This window comes from Peromyscus maniculatus, chromosome 10 (assembly GCF_049852395.1).
Source record: "Peromyscus maniculatus bairdii isolate BWxNUB_F1_BW_parent chromosome 10, HU_Pman_BW_mat_3.1, whole genome shotgun sequence".
NCBI classification, from domain to species: domain Eukaryota; kingdom Metazoa; phylum Chordata; class Mammalia; order Rodentia; family Cricetidae; genus Peromyscus; species Peromyscus maniculatus.
Window position 1 is genome coordinate 90,081,516 of NC_134861.1, and position 18,032 is coordinate 90,099,547.

The 18,032-nt window shown below is 38.9% G+C and overlaps 1 long non-coding RNA gene across 1 annotated transcript in view; it reads left to right on the forward strand.

Moving 5' to 3' along the window:
* The window catches only part of LOC121820968 (uncharacterized), a 185,681-nt gene that overhangs the window by 155,115 nt on the left and 12,534 nt on the right, over positions 1–18,032 (forward strand). Inside the window, exon 6 of the long non-coding RNA XR_013043036.1 lies at positions 3,733–3,877. This is a non-coding gene — a long non-coding RNA (uncharacterized LOC121820968). The remainder of the gene's footprint in view (positions 1–3,732; positions 3,878–18,032) is intronic.

Genomic DNA, 18,032 nt, shown 5'->3' on the forward strand with positions numbered 1-18,032 from the left:
AATAGGTTCCTGAAAAGCAACCCAAGCATCAGGGACAGGTCCTGTTCCCACTTGAGCCCTACAAACAGATCAAGCTACACAACTGTCACATACATGCAGAGGGCCTATGTCAGTCCCATGCTGGTTCTCTAGCTGAGGATCCAGAGTCCATGAGCTCCCATGAGCTTAGGTCAACTGTCTCTGTGGGTTCCCCCATCATAACCTCAACCCCCCACCCCCGACTCATACAATCCCTCCCTCCTCCCTCTCTTCAACAGGACTCCCAGAGCTCGGCCCAGTGCTTGGCTGTAGATCTCTGCCTCTGCTTCCATTATTTACTGGATGAAGGTTCTGTGATAACTATCATGGTGGTCACCAATTTGATTACAGGAGAAGGCCAATTCAAGCACACTCTCCACTATTGCTAGGAGTCTTAGCTGGGGTCATCGTTGTGGGTTCTTGGAAGTTTCCCTGGCACCAGCTTTCTCCATAACCCTGAAATGCCTCCCACATCAAGGCAGCTCTTTCATTATTTTCTCCCTCCATCCTGCTCCTAACCCACCCAACCCAATCTCTCATGTTCCCTTCCCCCACCCACCCCCAGTTTACCCAGGAGATCTCTTCTATTTCACCTTCCCAGGGAAATCTATGCATCCCTCTTAGGGTCCTCCTTATTATCTAGCCTCTCTGGAGCTGTGTATTGTAACATGTTTATCCTGTACTGTATAGCTAATATCCACTTATGAGTGAGTACATACTATGTTTGTCTTTCTCAGTCTGGGTTACCTCACTCAGGATGACTTTTTTCTAGTTCCATCCATTTCCCTGCAAATTTCATGATGTCATTTTTTGTTGTTTTTTTTTTGTTTTGTTTTGTTTTTGTTTTTTGTTTTGTTTTGTTTTTTCGAGACAGGGTTTCTCTGTGTAGCTTTGCGCCTTTCCTGGGACTCACTTGGTAGCCCAGGCTGGCCTCGAACTCACAGAGATCCGCCTGGCTCTGCCTCCCGAGTGCTGGGATTAAAGGCGTGCGCCACCACCGCCCGGCCATGATGTCATTTTTTTAACAGCTGAGTAACACTCCATTGTATAAATGTACCACGTTTTTGGTTTTTTTTTTCCATTCTTAAGTTGAGGGATGTCTATGTTGTTTTCAGGTTCTGGCTATTATGAATAATGCTGCTATGAAGGTTGTAGATCAAGTGTTCTTGTGGTATGTTTGAGCATCCCTTGGGTATATGCCCAAGATTGGTATAGCTGCATTTTGGGATAGATTGATTCCCAATTTTCTGAGAATCCACCATATTGATTTCCAAAGTAGCTGTACAAGTTTGCTCTCCCACCAGTGGTAGAGGAGTGTTCCTCTTACTCTGTATTCTCTCCAACATAAGCTGTCATCAGTATTTTTTATCTTAGCCATACTAACAGATTTAAGATGGTATCTCAGAGTCATTTTGATTTGCATTTCTCTGGTCACTAAGGATGTTGAACAATTCTTTACATGTATCTCAGCAATTTGAGATTCTTCTGTTGAGAATTCTCTGTTTAGATCTGTGCCCCATTTTTTAATTGGATTATTTGGTATATTGATATCTTGTCTCTTGAGTTCTTTATATATTTTGGAGACCTGTGCTTTTAAGTAGAGACCCTGCTGTCAGTCCAAAAGGGACACACACTCTTTCCTTTCCAGTCTGCGCAGGTGCACTATCCCTGCTAACTCATCTCCCTGCAGTACGAGTCATTGACTGGCTTTCATTTCTCAGGCAACTAGAAGATTTTCCTTACTAGTGACCTTGTATTAAATATGATAAAAATTGTAAGCTAATTTCTTCTCTACTCTTTGGGCATTTTCTCTGTGTTAAGCTCAATATTACTATTTCACTTTAAATCACAATGCTATCAGGAAAATATACTGGATTAAAAATGAAACAATGGAACAACTCTGCTATTTAAAATTGCTAGGAACACATTTAGTAAAGTGTGTCCAATTTGAGTAAATATCACATTTTAAAGGGTATTTTACACATAATACTAAAAGTACAGAAAGCTACTGCTGAAAGGATAAAGACATAATTTGGCACTTTTCCATAGTCTTCATCAACACATCTCTCCTATGCCACATCGTCAGAGCTGCAGGCTGTCTGCTAGAGTCATCTTGTGTTGAGTTGGAAGCTATAATAACTTATGAAAAAGTCTCTAAATGATGTTCGATCAATTTAAGAATTAAGATAAATTAAATTAATTTTAGTTCAGCACAAAGTAAGTATGATAGTCATGGACACAGGTAATTTAGATTCATTTGATAGAAATTCTATTTGTTTTCCATGACAATCTCTTTATAACCAAAGACACCCCGCTAAAAGTGTGGCTTCAAAACAAACAAAACAAAGAGTGAAACATGTATTTCTGGTTTAGAAGACCCGCCATTGATTGCCCTCCTTACAACTGTATTAGTTCTTTCTTGGCATACTTCCTTGGTAAAGTTGACATTCTCTGTAACCCCACCCAAGGTATGTACCTTGTCCTCAGGGTTTTACAATAGATTAGAAAAAGAATTGTCTTTATTCTTCAGTCAGAGAGGCCAGCTGAGCACCCATGTCACCCAGGACATTGTGAGGAGAGAGAGAGAGAAAGCGAGCACATGCTTCTTCATTTTCAGTGCATGTTTGTTCAAGCAATATCCCATATTTACTTGTTATAATTCATAATTCCTATGGTATAACATGAATAAAAATATCTTAGAAAAGAAACAAAATACACAAGCATATCAGAGATCAAGGTTCAAAGCTAATTAGCTGAAAATAAAACATTAAAACCGAAGGAAGGTCTTTTTGCCAGACCAGAAGGGTTTCCACTGTTTATCTTATCTCTTGATCGTGATAAAATTTCTCTGGAAAATTTTCTCAGAACAACGTGTGAAAAAAAATGATTATATACATTTAGCAAAATGCATAAAATTCTGAGCATATTGAAAGAGAAGGAGCAGACATCTACAAGCAGCTGTGGACCTATATTCAGTAACCATTTGGTTTGTGTGATGAAACCAAGATTATTTCCATGGCAAACAGCTTAGTACATCTTATTTTTATAATAGAGTCATATAGATGTTTGAAAGTATTAATTGCTAAAATCATGTAATTAAGGTTACTGATTAATTGAACTAAGATATTTTTTCACATTCAGGCAAATTTGTCTTAGGTCATAATTCTGTAACAAATATACCATAGATGGGGTAGCTTAAACAAATGAATTTTGACTGTTTTTCACAATTCTGGAGTCTGAGAAACACATGATTAAGGTGTCAGCAAATTTTGTACCTGGTGATGACTCTCCTGCAGATGGCTTCATTCTTGAAGGACCTCACATGATGAGACCGAGAGTAGCTATCTTGTATCTTCTCATGAGGACACTTATCCCATTCAAGTGAGCTCTACAATCATGATTTGACCATTTTCCAAAGGCCTCACCTCTAAATGCTATCTCAAGAATTATGTAGTGGGGACAGAGTTTAACCGATTAATCAATGAGCATGATGAATATATACTTAAGGTATCAGTGAAACAAGGCAATCAAAATATTGCATATTTTCATGGATTTTAACATTGAATACTTCAAAGAAAAATGAGGAAGATAAACTTTAAACTTTATTAAAGAGAAATACGTGTGTGACCTCTTCATTACCATTTTAAATCACTTAGTAGTCACATTTACTCTTTTGTGGTGGACGGTACTTTATTTTTCCTTCCATCTTTGCAGCTATTCTGAAGATCCTAGCAGAGCCCTGGCAAACAGTGAAGGCCAAGAAGGCATTGGAGGGCACCAGCCCAGGAAGCGGGGCGAGAGTACTCAAGACCCACCACAGTCATCTTGATTCAGGGACAGCACATGTGAAATAAAAGCTGTAAGTAGGTAATGTCATCAGCTTTTGGCTCTGTGACCTTAGAAGTGTCACACAGTATCAGGTTCCTCATCAGTAGAATAGACAAACAGTATAAACTTGAATATTCTTAAAGTTGAGAATTCAATAAAATAATGAATGTAGAAAACAGATATATCATGACCCAAAACTTCCTGATCCTATTTCTATACTTCTGTGCACCCATGGAAAACAGTTTCTGGATGATTGGAAAGGTAAATAATATTTAAAATAAAAACTCCTCTGCACTAGAATAAAACATCACAAGTAACTCATCTTCTAGCAGTAGAACTGTTTTTTCTACTCTGGTTTGTGTTTTGAGGCATGGTCTTTTATATTCCAGGCTGCTCCCTAACTGCAGGTTAGCTGTGGATGACCTTGAACTTCTTTTGTACCCACTAACCTCAACTTCTTGAATGCTGGAATTAAGGGCATGCAGAAATATGCCCTGTTTTCATTTGGTGCTGGGGACTAAATCCAGGGCTTTGTGGATGCTAAGTAAGTCCTCGCCCACTGCTGCCATCCCTAAGCTCAGCATTGATTTTAAAACTGGAATGTCATCACCTTATCACTTACTCCTTTCTATGTAAATGCTTACTGGTGTTCATATCATGCCATCGTCTTCACACATACAGTGATTCTTTATCCATGAACCTGGGAATGCAAGATGTTATTAAAGAACAGGGAAACATGTTAGGATGTAATGTCTGCTCCTTACTTTAGCTGGAATTCTTTACACACTTCCCTTAATTTCATCTTCATGTTGTTAAAGCTAATAAGTGACAAGGTCACTACCCTCCTTAATTTTATGTTGGACATAATCATCCATATACTATAATATTCCCTCAGTCACAAACAGACATAGTTATATAGGTTTCTAGGAGACAGTATGAAAAAAAAGTACTTTATATTTCAGTTTTCTAATTATTTTGCAATTCATATTTCCAGAATGTAGAAAAGTTAACACAGTTTGAACGAGTCTCCTCTTTTTCTTTTTCCTCCAGGAATCTTTCTGGCAGTTACAAGTTCAGAATGCTTTTGTGCATTCCAAGCAGTCTTGCCCAGATCCTGCCACCTGTTCCGTCATTCTGGGTGTATTTAGGGTAGAGTTCTTTTCCATATGGGCAGTGTAATTCCATTAAGTAGCAATCCAGCACAGCTACTTTTTTTTTCTTAACGTTAAACCTCGAGAGTTAATCGTCCATCTGTGTGTAATCATCAATTCCATTAAGCCTTATGGCCTTGTCAGATTATCAAACATTTTACACAGTACTCCTTTCTTCACAGGAAACACATTTGATAATTAAGGGCATGATGGAATCTAAGTTTTTGAGTTTGACTCCAAAGATCCACAGTGTCTTATATTTAATCTGGAATCAACCTCACCTCTCCCAGTCACTAAGCTGTGGCTATGTAGCATGTATGGACATGGTTTAACAAGATTCTAAGTGACCAGGATATAATGTCAGATGGACACAGTTTAACTGTTTCATTGACTTTTTTCTAATCTACAAAGCTTATCTTCAATGTTCATCTCATAGTGTCTGAATGTTGTGGGACATTTGTACTCTGTGTGATGATGTATTTGCTGTGATTGGTGTAATAAAAAGCCGAACAGCCAACAGCAGAGGTATAGGCGGGATACAGGGAGAGAAAGGAGGAGATGAATCTAGGAGATATGAAAGAAGCTGGATGGGTGGTACGTGACAGAATGTAGATTAATAGAAATGTGTTAATTTAAGTTATAAGAGCTAGTAAAAAACAAGCCTAAGTTAAGGCCAAGCTTTCATAATTAATATCAATTCTCCCTGTCATTATTTGGGAGCTGGCTGGCAGGACAAAGACTCATTACAGCCAAATCACAGTGGGTGTTTATAAGAGTAGCCTTCAGCCACAGTTTGTGTATAAGCAAACCTTGTACATTCTCTTACTGGCTTTGTAGTTCGAGGCTATCTTTACTGCAGAAGATTAAAAATCTATAGAATGACAGAAGGTGATCATGAGTGTTCCCATCAAATCAAACTTCAAGTTTTAATATTAAGTAAAATTATAAATAATTGTCCATAACCTATTGTTGACTTTGAGAATTTGGATGTTTTGTTAATTTAGCACAGATAAGAAAGAGTCAAATAAATAAGAACTAGAAAGAATTAAAGTTTAAGTTGGATGGTAGTGGTGCACACCTCTAATCCCAGCACTTGGGAGGCAGAGGCAGGCAAATCTGAGTTCTAGGCCAGTCTGATCTACAGAGGAAGTTCTGGGACAGCCAGGGCTACACAGAGAAATTCTCTTTCAAAAAACCAAAACAAACAACCCCCCAACCCCGCCGCCGATGCCACCACCACCACCACCAAAAAGAATAGATTCAGAGCTGGGGAAATGGCTGTCAATAAACTGCTTGCCTTGCAAATCCCAGGGCCTGACTTGGACACCAGAGCCTACCCACAACTAGGCTTGGTAGCAGACGCAGTGCTTGTGAGCCCACCATTGGGTAGATAGAGACAAGGATTTCTGGGACTCACTAGGCAGCCAGTCTTGCTGAACAATGAACTTGAGAACAATAGGAAACACTGCCTCAGAGGAGGTGAAGGATGTCCTGAGGTTGACACCGGAGCTTCTCCTCCACCTGTCATGCTCTCACACATGTGTATCAACACACAAATGTACTTATGCACACATACACACAGCGACAGAGAGAGAATAAAGTAATGAAACTATTCAATCCTCTGTTTCAAGATGTGATGTTGATTTGTGAGTGGGTTATGAGGGCCACTCTCCTATTTCCTTGACATTGAACTTTCCTAGTATATTTATTATTAAATAAATTCAGTAAAATTTATTACAAATATTCCATTAAAATATTACAAGTACAGCACTGTCCTAGGCAATTGGGGGTATAATTTGTGGTACAGTTAACTGAAAATACATTTTACTTTAAGAAATAGAAAAATCCATTTCTTCTGCTGTCTAAATCTCAGAAATTATCATCCCTGTATCATTTATTTTACTTCACCATGATAACTGAAATGTCTGTCTCTAGTCTATCAAAATCTAAATAATCTAATGTGTATTAGGTCACATTTTGAATACCTTGTGACAACCCAAACCCTTTTTGTATCTCTGCCTAGTGTCTGGGCCAGGTGAAGCCCAGACTTTGCATGGTCTGCTGGCTGGAGAGCCAGACTCTCAGAGAGACAGGCTTGGCCTTTGTGGAACAGCAGGTCTGGACAGCTCAGTTCACTGCACAGCCAACTCAGAAGCCCTTCCGGAGCAAATCTGGCCCAGAAGGCTGCACATATTTCTGCCTGGATAGACCCTTCATGTTCAACAGGAGCCTCTGCAGTGACGATGAGGTCCTCCATATTGCTCACACAAAGCTGCAGTATGGGACAGGAAATCTGGCTCTTTAACCCTCTGGCTGCTGCACATGACTATTTGGCTAGGAAAGCAGAAAAATGTCGACAGCCTAAGGTTTCAATGATTAGGAACAGGTTTTTGAGTGATTTTTTCCAGAATGTGCTAGTATAAATAGAGGACTGTGAAAGTGTGCTTTGTGGATTTTTTTCTTTCTTTTGGTATTGTGGTTTGTTTGTTTCCATTTCTTTTCTTGTGTGACACATTCGCTTTTGTGCCTGTGGATGCCTGAGCCAAATACCCAAATGCAGGCTGCAAGCGAAGGCACTCACTCCTGGCACTCTCTGCCCGGTGTCTACAGTCGGACTGTGGGCAGCTTCATAGCCTTCTAAATCTATCTGTCCTTGAGAACTCCTCTAGACTCTACATATAGACTAGAGGTTCTAAAATACAACACCAGAATATTACTATTTAGTGTAAGATCTGAGGATATTTTCATTTTAATGAGTAATAAGCTATCTACAGGAAAACTGATGCTTAAGAAACAAGGCTGTGTTTTAGTCTGTATCTTAGAAAACATGAAATTAATCAGTGGGTTCATATCCTGAGTGGCATGGTATATATTAGTTATCACAGGATAACAAAGGGTTAAAAATGATGCTATCTAGTGAGGATGTAAGTGAAGCTTTAACTCATTTATTGAAATCCATTTTCTCATCCTCAGCTAACACAGATATGGTAAGATGGGCAATGACAGGCTTCTGCCCAATACTAAAGTACAACTTGTCCCAGAAAATCTGTATTTCTTTAAAGCTTAGCTCCTGTAGGTACTACATTATACATTAGGGGACACTGTGACTCCCAATGTCTTGGCATGAGTTTTTTTGTGGAAATCAGTATTTTCTACTTTTCAGTATGAAGTAAAATGGAATTACCATGATATGAGAAACTGCAAGTCTTATAAAAATGAATGAAAGACACCATCAGGCCTCAGACTCCTGTTTGTCAATGATGCTTATCTACTTGGTAGTTTATCTTGACTCAGTTTCCCTGTATCTTCTGCTGCAGCACATCTACATATATTTAAACAACAGGGCCAGGAGGACACAAGCTTCTTCTGCATATGTTTAGATTCCATCAATAAAAATTCTCATACAGTCAGACTGGTCTCCGTGCTTTCTATCACTTAGAGTCTTGAAAGGTTTTCAGTTCATTGGCTGCTTTCTCAAACCTGCTTTGTGTTTTATGACTACCATTCTTCCCAAACAGTTCTTAATGATGTCATACCTTATTCTAGCTTCATCCATTCTCTGTGATTTCTGGTGTTCTCTTTACTTTTTTTAGCTTCTATCAACTTCCCTTAAGCAAGCTCTGAATTCGTCTTTCCAAGTTCCGTTATGATCCACCTACCTTTTAGTTTTCATATGTTCCTGATTATTCTTCCTGCCCTACCAGGCCTCAGCTTAAACTCCAGAATTCATTCCCCTCACATGAAATACAACTCACTTGCTGAAAACCCTGGGATCCATTCAGATGTTCAGATCCCTCACAGAATGCACACATATATAAGAAATAAAACTTAAAATTTAGTGATGCTTAAAGATTCAAGAAAAGTTTAACTAGAGGTCTGGCTATCTCCAGTGATTCCAGAATATGAGCAGACCACAGTTTCTCTTGCTTTGTTAAGCTAATCCTCTGTATTATATTAGCTTACTTGCAAATTTTACCTCTATTGAGACAAAAAGATCCTCCTTTACTTTGTACGCATGTGTTCTTACAGCCGGTGACCCCACAGGGTAGTATTCTATTTGTGACTCTTACAGCTTCTCACCAATACTTATTTTTGTTTTCTGATCAGCTTAAATCAAGTCCTTCTATCCTTAGCAGGGCAGTCAAGGCAATTTTTGATGGTCAAGCCACAATCAGCAGTGTAGGCATGCAGTGCTTCACAAGAATTTCCTTGTTCAAAATGAAGCAGAATAAAACAACACATTAAAACCTCTGCTACTGTCGTACTGTAGTAGATGGGAACAAATACAGAGACCCACAGTCAGGCATTACAGAGAGGGAGAGAGGGGTAGGTGGGGGGAGAGAGAGAGAGAGAGAGAGAGAGAGAGAGAGAGAGAGAGAGAGAGAGAGAGAGAGAGAGAGAGAGAGAGAAGAGACCATGGAACCCTCACCTCCAAGTGAGATGTCTCCATCAAATTCCTCCCCTCAGAGCTCAGGGAGCCCAATGGAAGAGGAGGCAGAAAGAGTGTTAGACTCAGGGAGATGGAGGACACTGGGAGAACAAGGCCCTCTAAATCAACTAAGCAAGGTGCATAAGAACTCACAGAGTCTAAAGCAGCAAGCACAGGGCCCACATGGTTCTGCACCGGATTATATACGAAAGCCATGTATAAGTATGGCTTGGCCAACTTTGATGTGATGGCTTTTGTTCTATCTTATTGTATTTAATTTTGTTATGTTTTGTTCTTATCTCTTAGAATCCTGTCCTTTTCTAAAGAGAGACAGAAAAGGAGTGGACCCAGAGGGGAAGGGAGGTGGGGAGGACCTTGGAAGAGCTGAGGAAGGGGAAACTATAATCAAGCTATAACCTTTGAGAGAAGAATATATTTTCAATAAAGGCTGGGGGAACCTCTTTTAGCTGTTCCACTCTTGTTGCATGCACTTTCATTTCAGAACCACAACCCTGCGACGTAATGCGTGATTTTTCCCCCTACTCATCCTAAAATGTATTTTTCATCTCATGCGTTTTGATAATGCCACCACTACATAAAAATAATCATGTGATTTGGGAACACAGATTTATTAAGTGTCCTCCTGTCATCTCTATCTTCTAAATGTCCATGAAATATGTTTCTCTTTGTTTTTGTCTCTCCAAATTTACTACCACTATGTATTTCAAGTATACATCATCCATGAACTATAAAGGATTTCCTAATCCTATATACCACAGTCTAATCTACTGTCCACATTGCCACCTCACTATCTTTATAACACATAAAACGTTCATGGTAGTTACCTGATGCAAGCCAAAGCATTCACGGATGATTTTTCTCCAAACTCGTTCCATCTCAGTATAAGCTCAAAGCAAGCTCTTGTTGGCTGCCTTGGAACACAGAATTCCTCTGTCCTAGAATGACCTTCTCCTGCCATCCCTCTAACCCTTTTTTCTCATCTGTCTCACTTAAAGGTCTACTTTGAGTAGCTTCAAACTCAGCTGAAAGCTTCCTCCTTTCAGTTGTGAACCTTGTATGTGATTTTTTTCTTCAATTATGAAAATAGATTTGTTTACATACCAGTCTTCCTTTCAAGATTGAGCTCCTCAGGGAGGAACATGCTTTGTTGGACTTAATAAGTGATTATTGAATTCTATCCAGGGACAGTCACAATGTCTGGAACATTGTGTGAAAACAAATTTGCATTGAAAAAATGCATGTAGGCATGGGTGAAGGATGAATGCAACAACGAATTTTAATAATATGAAAATACGATAGCAATGATTTCTACTCAAAAGATGTAGAGGAGCCTCATTTTCAGGAAAAGTTTAAAGTAAAAAAACCTCAATTTCTGATATTAATAATGTCAATAACAATCGTAGTTTAGAATTTATATAAATATTTGCAGCATTTTCATATTGAAAACTTCACTTACTTTAAGGGAGGACAATACATTATTATTACCTCTAATGTTCTTCAGGTTATTAGGAGAAACTGAGGAGGATGATATGTGCCATATAAACCACTCATGCAGCATGTTAGTATAGGACTAACTTAAAATCTATCATTCTCCTTGTCACTAAATATCATAATGAGAACTATTCGCTAAGATTAGTATAGAAGGCAAGAGCATCCTATTTTAATCAATTATAAAAATTCTCTTTCTTCAATCAAAGAAAGGTATTAGTGAAATGAATGAGAGTAATTAAATCTAATTTAGTCATGCAAATGAGTTTAATTAAAAGAAATCTACCCTTTAATAACTTCAGGGGAAAATGGAGTTCCTTATGGAGTTTGAAATTTAGTTAAGCTCACAAGACACAATATCTGAACTGATGAGACCACACTGTTGTAATCTGCTTGTGTAAATATTGACACATGTAGCATTTAGTTTGTCTCACAGTGATAATACTTGCTCTAGGCTTCTGATGAAATCTGGCATTTATAATTATTAAAAGATGTTTGTTAAAAATGTTCTTATCCATCATGTTCATTCTACAATTTAGATTGCTGCTGCATTGACCTTCAGAAAAATTCTTTGGACTAAATAGAGCTTAAGAAAATGAATTTAAATCCAACATTTATTGAGCAAGAAATGGAACAGGAAGGTCTGGTCCCAAGAAAGCGGGGGGTGTCTCTGCCCTGAAGATGCTTACAGTCTATCAACTGAAATGCCTTCTGTGTACAATGATTGCAGGGATATTAACTTAAAACAAAAATACAAAACATGAATGCCATAAAGAATAAACAGGACTTTATGAGAGAGCACAAACCATGAAACTTACTTGGAATGACTGGGACAAAATAGGAAATTCTCCACTAATATGGGAAAATTTGAGATGTCTTTGGGGAAGAGGAGACTTCAAGATTTCATTGTGTAGGTGTGTAGGAGGCTGAAGGGAGGGAGATGGAAGAAAGGAAGGAGGGAGGGGGAGAGGCATTAAAGACATTGGTAGGAAAGGCTCAGGCTGTGGTGATATTTGTAATCTAAGAAATAAAGCTTGCCTGAAGATCAGAGGACAAAGCCAGCCACAGAGTTAAACATAGAGGTCAGGCAATGGTGGCACACACCTTTAACCCTAGCACTAGGGAGGCAGAGATCCATTTGGATCTCTGTGAGTTCAAGGCCACACTGAGCTACATGAGATTAAACCAGTCTAGGAGAGAAACAGAGCCAGGCAGTGGTGGTACACACCTTCAACCCCAGTATTTGGGAAGAACACTTGCCATTAATCCCAACACTAGGAAGGTTGACATAGGAAGTGAAATGGCTGGGTGAAATGGGAGAAAGGCATATAAGGCATGAGGAGACAGGAACTAGGTCCCTTTTTGGCTGAGGACTCAGAGGCATTCAGTCTGAGGATTCGTGGACATTGGAGCAGCTGAAGAGTTGGTGAGGTGAGAAGTGGCTGTGGCTTGTTTCCTCCATTCTTTCATCATTTACCTCAATATCTGGCTCAGGGTTTTTATTATAAGACCATTTAGGAATCATGCAACATCAGACTTTGTTCAAAACTTTATTAATCTGACAAGGTACTTGAGAAGCTCTTTAATAAACAGACCACATCTAGCCATGGATCAGAAGTGTGGGTGGGTGGGGGGTGGGGGGATGGGGGTGGATTTAGGATGCTTATGTGTAGACATTAAAGAGATGGCAAAGGTTTTGAACAAAGAAGTGTATAAGTGGTATAAGTGTCATTTCTAATGAATATTCTGATTAAAACTTAAAAAGAATTTGTTGTGGAGGAAACATAAAGGCCAACAGGCCATGCTGGAGAGATGAGTCTTGGATTACCTGAAGAAGAAGAAGTGCAGTTCTAAGAGCAGTGACTGAGAGAATAGAAAACAGTGGTTCTCAACTTGTGGGTCATGACCCATCTGGGAAGTCAAACGACTCTTTCACAGAGCTTGCATGTCAGATATCCCGCATAGCCAATATTTACATTGCAACTCAAAACATTAGCAGAATATCAGTTGTGAAGTAACAATGAAAATAACTTTATGGTTGGGGGGCCACCATAACATGAGGAACTTATTAAAGGGTCACAGCGTTGGGAAGGTTGAGAACCATTGATGGAAAGGAAAGAGCCTGAAGGTGTTATCTAGGGCTGTGAATTTCCAAAGTGTGTATCTGGGTGGACAGTGTGGTGGGCATCTGATAGGGGGCACGTGCCCAATTAATTTCTCAGTGGAGAGAAAGCCTATTGAATCCCACCCATCCTAGTAGAACATAAGTGCAGATCCCCACCTTATCCAACCTCCTGGACTTACTCTGCTTATTCACCTCCTCACTGGCTTGTCACACAGCCCTGTCTTTATTAAATATAAGCTCTATAAAGAGGCATTTTGGTAGTATTGTTTATGGTCCTGTCTTGAAATTGTATGACATAGTAGATAAATCTCAAGGGTAGATACATAGTAGATTCTGGTATAAAATAGACAGTGGAAAAATATGTTAGCAAAAACATAATTTTGTAACAGTTTTGAGTAAAATCACTGGTGTTAAAGTACAACTTGTAAAAGTTTATTTCCATATTTCACACACTTTTTATTTTTCCATCATATTCCACAAACCAATTATATCGATGAGCTATGTTCATCCATCTAAGCACATACTCTGTTGTGTTACTATTAATTGCATTGTAGTTGTCTCTTTGTGCACTAAGTTGTATATTCACCTAAGGAGCATGGCTGTATCTTTCACCAAAAGACATATACATATACATATATATATATATATATATATATATATATATATATGGAATTAATATATTTAGATTTAAAGAATAAGCATAGAGACCCAGTATTCCAAAGTAAACTTAAAGTACCAATGCAGAAAGAAAATAAAATATCAATGCTGGGATGAACTTTATCTTTAATGGTGAGCCCTGACAAACTTTTCCTTCCTTCCTTTCTTCTGGCCAGCTTTTTCTCACAGCAACAAGGTAGGAAGTAACACACTCTACTTGGAAGTCCACTGTGATATAAGTCTTCTGGGAAGAGGGCTCATATTTTCCTATATACTCACTGTCGCTTTGACTGCTTATCTAGCTGTGAAACCACAGGGCGGTCTCCTCTTACAGGCAAGGCCCCTTCCTGTTCTCTCAAGAGTGTAACACTGATTAGTAACCTTGTCAGATCATAGCAAGGCACTGAGTGACTTCCATTCATCCTGGATGGTGCACCAGTGGCAGGTCAAAGGAATAGTTCTACCCAACCATAGACTTTGAACAAATAAAATTAGTTGGGATTCCTTATAGGAGCATGGGTAACTGATGGACAGCTATACCACTGGAGAAGAGTCTCCTTCCTCTCCCCCAGAACTTATTAATGGCTGCTACAGCCTTCGGGAGGGGAGAAGTCTTGATATACCACGTCCTCCTGAGAGGTGTACTGGGTGACAGAACATATCACTTTATGAGTTGTGTGAGCACCTCCCCATCTTACACAAGGAAGTGTTAATGGGTTCAGTCTTGTAAAAGCCTCTTGTTTATTCACAGCTGCTCTGACTTTTGAGATTCAGACTGAAGGTTTCTTCAAGCATTCATGTCTTTCTCCTAGAAGAATTACAAGTAGACACAATTGTAGCACGAATCTTAAATGGTCTTATTAATAAAATTAAACCTGGAGCCAGGTATTGGGGTGAATGCTGGAAGATCAGAGAAGCAGAAAAAGCCACAGCCACCTCACCTTGCCAATTCCTCAGCTGATCCTGTTTCCTCAGATTGGAAACTTCTGAGTCCTCACCCAAATGGATCTCAGCTGAACTGTTGCTCAAAAGCCTCAAAGATTAACCAGCTCTAGTTCCTGATCCTCATGCCTTAAATACCTTTCTGCTTCCTGCCATCCCTTCCTGGGATTAAAGGCTCTTGTTACCATGCCTGGCTGTTTCCAGTGTGGCTGTGAACTCACAGAGATCCAGGCAGATCTGTGCCTCTGGAATGCTAGGATTAAAGGAGTGTGTGCCACCATTTTCTGGCCTCTATATCTAGTGGTTGTTCTGTTCACTGACCCCAGATAAGTTCATTAGGGTGCACAATATTTTGGGGAACATAATATCACCACACACAATCAAACTTGGTACAGTACATTTCATACCCAGACATGTGAGCAGAGACTTGTAGTGGATAGAATCGCTTGACTGTAGTCCAGGATTTCATGTTTTAGTCTTCATTCTTCAATGCAATACATAATTGGCCACACAATTTCTTAAAGAATTGTATTAAAGTGATCCCCCAAAAGAGTAGTACCTCCCCTGTGTTAGTGACTCTGGCTTTTGTTCTGATTGCTTTGTGTCATAAACTATCATTTTTTATGAGTCATTTTTGAGTCATTTTGAGTCATTTCTTATAGTGGAATCTTCCAGGTTATGTTTCAATGCCATCATTCTAAACTGCTAATGGCTTTACAGATTCCTGTGAGAACAGAATTATTTAAAAACAAAACAAAAATCAACAAGTACCTTCTGTTTTATGTGCAGGAAGAGTCAAGACTATCAGTTGAGCAAAGATTAGGATCTTTTAGCATTCAACAGTTCAAAGTGGTGGTGAACAAGTCTACAAACGCAGAAAATTTTTTGTTTACCAATACAGTTGATGGGCGTGGGCACAGGAAAAGTTGCCCAAGTCAATAGTAATCTAAGTTCCTGGATTTTTGTTCTGTACTCTTTCTGTCTTGGGGGGCTTTGTTTTTTAAAAAGGAGAGGTATAGTTGATTAACAAGGTATATTCTGGACAGTATTAAGGTATTGCTGATTAGGGAAGGCTTTGTGACTCTCATTGGTACTGATTTGTACAGCATTTTAGCAGAGTTTGTGGTCCTAAGAGTCAACACACTTGATTTGTTCAGGCTGAGCAACCTCTTTCACAATATATCTTCATTGTCTGAACTTCAGGCACAGCTGAAAGAATCTGTGTGATATGTGCTATGTTTACTGGAAAATATAATTTGGTTCTTTGTAACATGTCATAGTTAAGTAGAAGAGAATACACTCATTGTCTGAATGAAAACATGAATATGAATGAAAATTCTTTAATATGAAATTAGAAACTTTCATTGTTGTTGACCTTTAAGCCCTTAATTTAAATCAGGACAAGCTACCATGAAGGCTAGGAAAGCCATCATGAGAGAGCTTAGACTTGGTATACAGGACATGATACTTTATTACATTTTACTAGCTGTGGATTGAATTTGCATAAGAAATGTTAAGTCTGCAATAGCATCAATATACATGTTGAGTGTTCCCCTTCCTCCAAAATTCATTTTAAAAATCAACATTTTCCCCTGAGGGAATGAAGTGATACTGAGATGATCTATAATCCTGTGAAAATAGTCTGGGAAAGTTCTTTTGCAGAAGGATAGATATCAAGATGATGAATATGATAATGAAGCTCCTAAGTCCACGGAGACTGTTGAATACAGCCAGAGTCAGGATGGACAGCACCTCCTTGTGATCACCAACACTTATGGTGGCTGCTTCCTCTGATATTCAAGAAGTAAATTGCGCCCGGCATCCCACAACACTTGGCCAATAATAATCACTACACTCCTAAGTTTGGAAAATCTAGGGGAGTGAAAATGGAGAGAACAGAAGGAGAGACTAACACGATTTTTTTTTTCATTATCTATCATTTACAATTTATATTATTGGTTACTCTTGTAGTAACTGAAATTTTATGACACACATTTTCATATCTTTTTTTTCTAAATGTTTATTGAAGTGTGTGTGTGTGTTTGTGTTTGATATGTGTGCCTGTCAATAGCATGGCATTCATGTGGAGGTCAGAGAACAATTTTGTGGAACCAGTTCTCTCTTCTTTTTCAGGACTTCCAGGGATCAAGGTAAGGTATGGGCAGAATGCACCTTCACCTCTAAGCTGGCTCATCCACCCTTGATATATCTTATCATTGGATTTTATTTGCCTCCAAACTGCATGAATGCTTAAGTGTAGCAAGCTATTTGACATTCTCTATAATAGCTGAACTGCTGATATTAAAATTGACGAAAGAGATATACTCAAAGTACATTACATGCTTATATGAAAATGTCTTTAGGATGCTCTGTAGCAAGTACAATGGATATATACAAATTCAAAAATGTTAAAATGTTGAAGATTTTCATACTGTTTTTCATTTGCATTCTAAAAAACGATGTTTATTGCTTTAAAAAGGAGAAATCCAACCATTTAGAATAAAAATAAATAAATAAAACTGCAATATTTCTGCAGATGGAAAATAACAGGCTTCCTTCCAGCCTACCTAGATTTTCAGTCAACTTGCTCTTTCCTTACACGGTTACAGCATCTGCATAGCAAAGATGGCTGATAATGCATACCATCCAGTTTTCCTTCCATCTCTCTTGGCAAACACCTACACAGTCCTTTCTGATCTCCTGTAGTTAGGTTAGGGATGTATAACCCAGTGTTAGGGCATAAAATAGTAGATATGGTAAATATTACATCCAGACTTACTTCCATATAAACATCTCACATATAGTCGACTAATTTCTTCCTCTCTCTCATAGTAATTCTAGGAAACTGCTTAGAATTGCCCATGATAAATGATATAACTTTCTTAACTCTTCTTAAAAGATGGGCTGTGAGTCACCAGACTGAAGCTCATCAGGGTGAGTGCCTTGTTTGGGATTCCATTTGGGAAACAGTGCAAGTAAAACTTGTGTCTCTGAAGGCCTGCTTGGTGCAGATTCCCCACTGTTCCTCCCCTTCCACTGATATTGCTGGAGTGTTAGACAAGCAAGCAATGGCATTGTAATGTGTTTAGTTCTGAGATTTCAGGCTTTATTTGTTACTGCAAGCCTAGCTTAATCTAAATCACAAAGTCTGACACAGCTCTGGGGAGGTAAGAAGTAACAGTTGCCAAACTGACTCGCAGAAGGAATGTTACTGCAAATATCTGTCAGGTCTGAAAGTCTTGGATTGTACTCAGCTTGGTTTCCATAACCCAACAGTGAGTTGCTGAAGCGGATGTGAATGCGTTTTTAGGCACCCTCTATATGGAAGGAAGCACTCATTGGGTTTAGCTGAACAGTCTTGTGACTCACACTC